This window comes from Homarus americanus, unplaced genomic scaffold (genome assembly GCF_018991925.1).
Source record: "Homarus americanus isolate GMGI-L3 unplaced genomic scaffold, GMGI_Hamer_2.0 scaffold20465, whole genome shotgun sequence".
Taxonomy (NCBI): domain Eukaryota; kingdom Metazoa; phylum Arthropoda; class Malacostraca; order Decapoda; family Nephropidae; genus Homarus; species Homarus americanus.
Window position 1 is genome coordinate 558062 of NW_024756914.1, and position 8462 is coordinate 566523.

Below are 8462 nucleotides of genomic sequence, written 5' to 3' on the forward strand. Positions count from 1 at the left end.
TCGGCATCTAACTGACTCACTGTTAAGTTTGGCATCTAACCGACTCACTGTTAAGTTCGGCATCTAACTGACTCACTGTTAAGTTCGGCATCTAACCGACTCACTGTTAAGTTCGGCATCTAACCGACTCACTGTTAAGTTCGGCATCTAACTGACTCACTCTGAAACATCGTTCAAGGACCAGATTCACACAAATGCTAAGAATAAATATTTGTTTCATTTTATAAAGTCAAGAGATGGAGTCTGATTAATTAAGGTGGAGTGTCAGTGCCATAGTGACGCCATTGTGGACTTAAAGTTTGTGAGTTCCAGTTGAGTGAGCGGCCTATGTCTATATGACAATCCTTAAAGTATGGAGCTTATGTTGTCAACATATTGTACTAATAAAGTACTTGGGTTCATACAAAGGAGTGTTAGTTACAAGACTAGCGAGGTCATCCTAAAACTGTATCTTGCGCTTGTGAGACCACACCTGGATTACGCAGTTCAGTTCTGGTCACCGTATTACAGAATGGATATAGAATCATTGGAAAGAATTCAGAGGAGAATGACAAGACTAATCCCGCGCATTAGGAACCTTGAGTATAGAGACAGGTTAAAGCATCTTAATTTGCACTCCCTCGAGAGACGTAGAGGGAGGGGCGACCTGATAGAGGTGTATAAGTGGAAGTCAGGGCTAAACAAAGGGGACATTACAAAGGTACTCAAACTACCCAACCAGGAGCGAACTCGTAACAATGGTTTTAAATTAGACAAATTTAGATTTAGGCGCGAATTAGGTAAACACTGGTTTGGAAACAGAGTAGTGGATGAATGGAACAAGTTACCAAATATCATCTTTAACTCGAATACGCTGAATAGCTTCAAACATAGGTTGGATGCTTGTATGAGCAATAGGGGTTGGGTGTAAACGGGACTGCCCAGTATGGGCCAATAGGCCCGCTGCAGTTTCCTCCATTCTTATGTTCTTATGTTGACGCACGACCATTTGAGGTTTTGGGGACCGTCACACCTGGGTATGAGGGCTGGCCGCATCCGAGGGCGAGGAGGGCAGGGGGTGGCTGCATCCATGGCAGGGGGGGGGGTGTAGGGGTGACTGCGCCAGGCTGCCTCACCTTTAACTCTCTCCACCACCTCCCCCACACTACCACCTTCTCCCCCACACTACCTCCTTTCCCCCACACTACCACCTCCTCCCCCACATTACCTCCTCCCCCACATTACCTCTTTTCTCACACTACCCCCTCCTCTCCCCCCACACACAAACTTTCCACCAGCTTCTGTTTCGAAAATAACCCCCAAAGTTTTGAGTTTTGATTCCGTAAACGTGTGTGTGTGTGTGTGTGTGTGTGTGTGTGTGTGTGTGTGTGTGTGCCTGGATTGTTCGTAACCCTGCATCTTAACCACCTAATTCTTCCTGCTCGTCCTCTCTTGATTCTGCCACCAGACTCGAACACGTCCCGTACTGTATATCATAATGACAGTGAGGGAGTGGCTAATCGTTCCACCAAGGATCCTGGTGGAAGTTCTAGAGATCCCTGAACAATTCCAGGGATGAAAGGACAGTTCCAGGACGTATCAGAGACCACAGAACAGTTCCAGGAAGTTCCAGAGATAATAGGACAGTTCCAGGATGTTCCAGAGACAATAGAACAGTTCCAGGAAATTCTAAAAATCATAAAACAGTTCCAGGACGTATCAGAGACCACAGAACAGTTCCAGGAAGTTCCAGAGATAATAGGACAGTTCCAAGATGTTCCAGACACAATAAGACAGTTCCAAGAAGTTCTATAAATCATAAAACAATTCCAGATACACGTCAAATATCGTAAAGTTTCAAGAAGTTTCAAACTTCAAGAAAAGTCCGAAGGTAACAGAGATGCGCTAAAGTATAGCAAATATTTCACTAGAGTTCTTGAAGACTTTACGAGGTCTTAGATGTGATAATACAGAGACAACATCACCTTACTGCACTTCTCCTTCACTCTTCACTTCTCTTCTCACTCACTCTTCACTTCTCTTCTCCCTCACTCTTCACTTCTCTTCTCCCTCACTCTTCACTTCTCTTCTCCCTCACTCTTCACTTCTCTTCTCCCTCATTCTTCACTTCTTTTCTCCCTCACTCTTCACTTCTCTTCTCCCTCACTCTTCACTTCTCTTCTCCCTCACTCTTCACTTCTCTTCTCCCTCACTCTTCACTTCTCTTCTCCCTCACTCTTCACTTCACTTCTCCCTCACTCTTCACTTCTCTTCTCCCTCAGATATATAAGAAGATAGATCTACTGTGTTCCTCGGAGGGGAGAAGGGGGACATAAGGAAAGAGGAAGGAAGAAAACAACGGAGAAAGAAGCAAGAAGGGGAAGGGAAAAGACGAAGGAAGGGAAGTAGAGGGAGAGACAAGAGGGAGGAAGGGCGGACAGTTTACCTTGAATGGTGTGGTGGCAATATTAATCTACGTCAAACACAACAATTGACTACCACAATTACCACAAACAGGGCGCCTCGCTCCCCCTGTGACCACTACCACCACCACCCACTATCACTACCATCTACCACCACTACCACTACCATTACCACTATCACTACTACGCGTCTCAACCACCGACACCACCACGACCACTACCATTACCCTTACTACCAACAACCACTATCCCTACCACCACTACCATCACTACCACCACCACTACTGCCATCACCACAGCTGCAAGAGAGTGTAGAAAAGAGACGTAAACAGACAACGAGATGGACAACAGACGGAACAAGAGAGAAAAATGCAGCAGACAACAGGAAACAGGGAGACGAGGACAGCAAGAGAAGCCAGGAAGAAAGAGACAGAAGTCACCAGGAGGAGACAGGAAGGAGAAGCAGACAGCAGAGACCATAAACCCAGCAGACGGGATGATACTCCATGTTACATCGATCCTGCCGCCTGACAGCTTCACCATAACGTGTGGTGCTGACACCTTCACCATGAGGTTTTGACTGAATATAAGCAGTTAAAACTCACTTAACTTCGCATAAAACGTTTTCTTTTTTGCAGTTCGTGTTGAAAAAAAATATTCTTCAAGTCTGTGTCCCCAGAGAGAGAGAGCGCAGGTGAGGATGCCCTGCCCTAGTGACAGGTCTGAGGAGATGGCCGCCACAAGACTAACTTGACCCTAACCTTGTGTACTGGCGGGGGCAGGGGGACAGGGGCAGGGGCAGGAGGGACAGGGGCAGGGGAGGCAGGGGCAGGGGGCGCAGGACAGGAGATTGGTAAGGTGAGATGGAGAGGGAAGGGGTGGAAGAGGGAGGAGGAGAGGGAAGAGGTGGAAGAGGAGGAAGCTAGGTATGGTGGAGTGAGACGATGAGGAGAACATGTAAACAGACACAGACGGACATATACACATACAAATTTTAAGAGTGATAGATTTAGAGATACCGTACTGATATATATATATATATATATATATATATATATATATATATATATATATATATATATATATATATATATATATATATATATATATAGAGAGAGAGCAAAACAAACGTAGATACGAGAAAAGTCAAAAGATAAAAAAATAAGTGGTGATGGAAGTATCTCCAGTGGCAGCGGTGGTCACTGTGGTTAACTTATCACGTATCATAACCTCATCCCACTCACGTCATCATAACATTACCTCACCCACGTCATTGTTATCACAATAATGGCATCTGCCGACTATAAAGTATATGACGTGATCACAACACTATCGATCGGGTGATTATGACGCCATCACAGCATTTAACAGAAGCCGATAATAGTGCGTCCATGTGTGTACAGGTCACCACCACAGGTCACCACCACAGGTCACCACCACAGGTTCGAGGGATATATGTGGCTGACAGGCCGGTGGTGTTGAGGTACTCTCACCCCCACCCACCCTCTCTCTCTATCATTGGTGCGTAAAATCAAGCTGTCTGGGAGGATACTTCCACTACTTCACCTCCAGTAACACCGTCATTTCTCTATCTTACTTTTTTTCTCTCTCGCTGTCTCTGTCTCTCTCGCTGTATGTTGTAAATTTCTATATAACAATGTAGAGTGGAGGAAGGGAGTGGGGTAAAAAAGTGGAGAGAGAGTAACAGGTGTGATGACACAGGTCGCCCACTTGTGCCTGAGGCACCTGGAGTCACTTGATAGTCCAGCTGCTGGGAGGGAACATGATACCGCAATTACATCACCACCACAACTAATGTCTGTAGAGGTACCTATGTCCATTGAAACATAAAATCTCTCTGTCTCTCTCAGTAATGTAGTCACCCATTAGAAACAAGTGAGTCACCACACCACACCACACCTGTACTGTGCCCCTCACCTGCTGTGTCTCTCCACCATCCTATATTACCTTCATTCCACCACAATTTCACCTGCTCCCTCCCCTTCTCTTCCTCTTACCACCCATTAGTCATTTGACTTGATACCCTCCTCCTCCACCCCCGCAACAGACCTACCGAGATATAAATAATTATCTAAGTACTATAAGAGTATTTACATATTATTTACATATATACAGATACGATACGTCCTCAATGAATATAATGTTTTGTCAATCTCAGTTCAACTTTTGGTGGCGTCATTGTCTCAATCAAGTACAGTATAACTAAATCCCATCCACTCCACCATGAGCTACTACCACCACCACCACTATAGCAGTGGGTGGGTGGGTGTTCACTGAACCATCGGCAGCGGGTGAGCTGAACTGGCGCCTCTGAACACATTTGAAGAGCTGTGGCCTTAATCTTGGTTTTACTGTACAGTACTGCTGTTGATCACGCTCTCTCTCTCTACTTGCCAAGAATATTATCATCACAGGTAAAAGCAGTGTTACCATGGTCTGTATGACGCTAAGATATGACAACAAGCTTACCAACCTCCTTCCTTGAGCAACATCAAAATGTGTTTGCTTGCTTGAAGTCACTTACCCGCAGACAGAAATAAACTGCATGTCAGTTACATCATTATGAAGAAGTCGTCCTTTTTCCTCCTTCCTCCCCATTCCCTCGCCCTGTAATGACTCCAAGATACAGGTGGTGTCACTCCCTTCGGTGCACACGCCAACACACACATACACACCTGGCGCTAACTAACACGTGCTGTTTACCACGCACGCATACTGTATGTATATATATATATATATATATATATATATATATATATATATATATATATATATATATATATATATATATATTACCAATATATATATATTACCAATATAAGCTAAGATTGACTTAGACTACCACAACTATACCGTATAGTACATACCACCATCAGTTACGATTCTTTAAGAATCGAGACATGAATAATAATAAGTGAGACAATACTGATCACGATGCTAACCAATGACAATCCTCTGCATGATCTTCCCTCCACCGATTACATGCCTTTATAAGAATTAACCAATCACAAAGCCAACCAGTTTTAAGCACCGGCTTCTTGATTGGTCCATATGAGGGTGACTTATCCCCTCCAATTAAATATCGCCATGGAAATAGGGATTAATGAAACAGTGGCAATCACGCGAGTAACTGGCCGAGTCCAATACCAATTATCAAATCCACATTTAAGTAGATTGTGAACGATTTATGACCAAGTTTATGAGCGCAGCTAAGACTCTTTAAGACACTGGCACACTATTTATGAACCAACACAACAGAATGAAATATAAATTAAATAGACAATCGGACAGAGAGAGAGAGAGACAGAGAGAACGCCCAGCATCGATTGTGAATTAAAGTGGTCACAGGCATGAATTATTTCGACAATTATATCTTTCATTGATCAAGTCTGTAGACTAACAGGAAAGATGAGTTGCTGTAACGTCATGAAGAGTTGCCAAGTGAAATGAAAATAAGTAAATAAAGCGGATTATTTCAGTAAGAAAAACAGACCCAAAGTCTTTAAACCAAGTCTACCCACGCGCATGGGCAGAGCTCATTATGTGACGTCACTGGCGTGTAGTGGATTCCGGGCAAAGGCTACCAATAGAGTCTTTGGATCCTGGGTGAGACCACTTTCAGTTAGCTACTATTATTATTATTATTATTAACAATCCACCTCTTCCTCTCTTTATTACTATTTATACTCTTTTGATTTTGCTGCCAGTATCAGTGTAAAAGTAAATAAGTAATCATAGGCATATGGGCTTACTATTTACTGGGGGGGGAGGAGGAGGAGGGGACAGAAGGAATACAAGAATTACATAAAATAGTTAAAGAAAATAATAACAACTGCTAATGATTATAATTATCATCATTCTCTCTCCCCAAGCTATTACAGTAAATCAGTGACTACAAGTATATATGTGTAGAGGTTTTCAATTTATCAATATGGCCACTAGATATATTACAGATAACAAGGCTATGCAACAGTTTTAAGCAACAAATAGGTAGAAGCCTCTCCACATCCGGTTTGCTGGTCGAAAGTTAGTCTTAGGGAATTTAAATTTAAACTTGCCCTTCCTCCTGTTCCACCCTATATATTTGCTGCATGCACATTACAATCCACTTTTTCTCTGTTTTTCATCCTTTGGAAATCAATGAAATCTCAAACTTTTATCATGTAGTCTGTAATTTGATATGCATCCACATATGGAGCATTTATCAGGCATTGTCATAGACCTTGCACCACGAGGCCAGATGATAACTGAGGTCCCACCCAGAAGACCCCCGGGCTGCCGGCCAGATGACGTCATGCATGGTGAAGAAAGAATTTTCGACTCGAAGTGGGTTGACTTGGAATTAGACTTTGAACAGAACACTGTTTACTGATCCTGCAGGGAAGCATTGTACACAAATAATAAAAGATGCAATATTCTTCAAACATTTGGGTCAGGTTAAGCATACAATGAAATGGTAAGATTAGATCAGATTAGATAAGATTAGATTAGATTAGGTTAGGTTACGTTAGATATAAGTTTGATAAGATACGAAATAAGTTTGGTTAGGTCTGGATAGGTAAGGATAGGATTCGTTAGGTTAGGTAAAAATAACAGAAGTAATACCAGTAGTAACAGTAGTGGTAGTATTGACAGAATGCCCCACGTTTAAAGACCATCCATCAACCCAAAGAATATGATGAGGTTTCTTTAGGTGCTATTAACGTATAATGTACTGTTTATTATATTGTTATGGTAATTGTTATTTATAAACAGTATGTGTCACTTTTGATCGTGAGACAACCTAACATGACACATTACTTCTCAAACTCTTACACGTACCAATATGTATATTGTTTGTAAATGTGGAGATTAACGAGCTATATGAAAACTGACTGTTAAGCATTTGTGACCTAAGAGGCCATATGTTCGCCAGACTATCGCTCGCCAGGGTCTTCTTCGCCAAACTAAAAATTTTGTGACGCCATTCATCTGTATTCCTCATATGCCTTTACTCAACACAGCCACAGCTCCTCCTTGGTCAACGGAGAATAAGTCAACCGTTCATTATAGCGCGGCAACTGACTCCAAACTTCCTTTTGGTGAAACAATTTCGTGTTTGAACATTAATGTTTGTGAGTGGTAGAGTGGGCGTGGGGAAAGCATCAGGTGGGCGTGGCCACCAGGTAGGAGGGTCATACCTGTTGGATGTGAGAGGTGGTGGAGGGGGAGCCTGGTCAGGGAGGGGGAGCAGCGCCACACAACCTTCAGCGGGACGAAGCACCGCAACCGTCCACCCAAAACACCGCTAACACGCACACTGAGACAGAGCCGCTTCTGGATCGATCACCTGCCCGCTGGCTCCGCGCACGCGCCCAAGCGATCATCATCATCATCATCATCATCATGTGACACGATTCATATCTGCTATCGTTTGATGATTTTACAGTGAAAACAAAAATTTAGTGTGACACAAATGATATGTAACTATGGCGACACCTTACTAATGGTGGTGACACCGTGCTATTGGTGGTGACACCTTACCGGTGGTGGTGACACCATACTGTTGGTGGTGACACCTTACTGGTGGTGGTGGTGGTGATACCTTATTGGTAGTGGTGGTGGTGACACCTTACTTGTGGTGGTGGTGACACCTTACTGGTGGTGGTGGTGACACCTTACTGGTGGTGGTGGTGACACCTTACTGGTGGTGGTGGTGACACCTTACTGGTGGTGATGGTGACGCTTTACTGTTGGTGGTGGTGATACCTTACTGGTGGTGGTGACGACACCTTACTGGTGGTGGTGGTGGTGATACCTTACTGGTGGTTGTGGTGACGCCTTACTGGTGGTGGTGACACCTTACTGGTGGTGGTGACGACACCTTACTGGTGGTGGTGACGACACCATACTGGTGGTGGTGACGACACCTTACTGGTGGTTGTGGTGACACTTTACTGGTGGTGGTGATACCTTACTGATGGTGACACCTTACTGGTGGTGGTGGTGACACCTTACTGGTGGTGGTGGTGGTGATACCTTACTGGTGGTTGTGGTGAC

At 43.8% G+C, this 8462-nt stretch overlaps 1 protein-coding gene across 1 annotated transcript in view; it reads right to left on the reverse strand.

The window, feature by feature from the left end:
* LOC121857135 (probable sodium/potassium/calcium exchanger CG1090) overlaps nt 1-7709 on the reverse strand; it is a 106463-nt gene extending 98754 nt beyond the window's left edge. Inside the window, exon 1 of the mRNA XM_042353023.1 lies at nt 7604-7709. The gene's annotated coding sequence lies outside the window, so the exon portion shown is untranslated. The remainder of the gene's footprint in view (nt 1-7603) is intronic.
* Nucleotides 7710-8462: the final 753 nt, after the last annotated feature.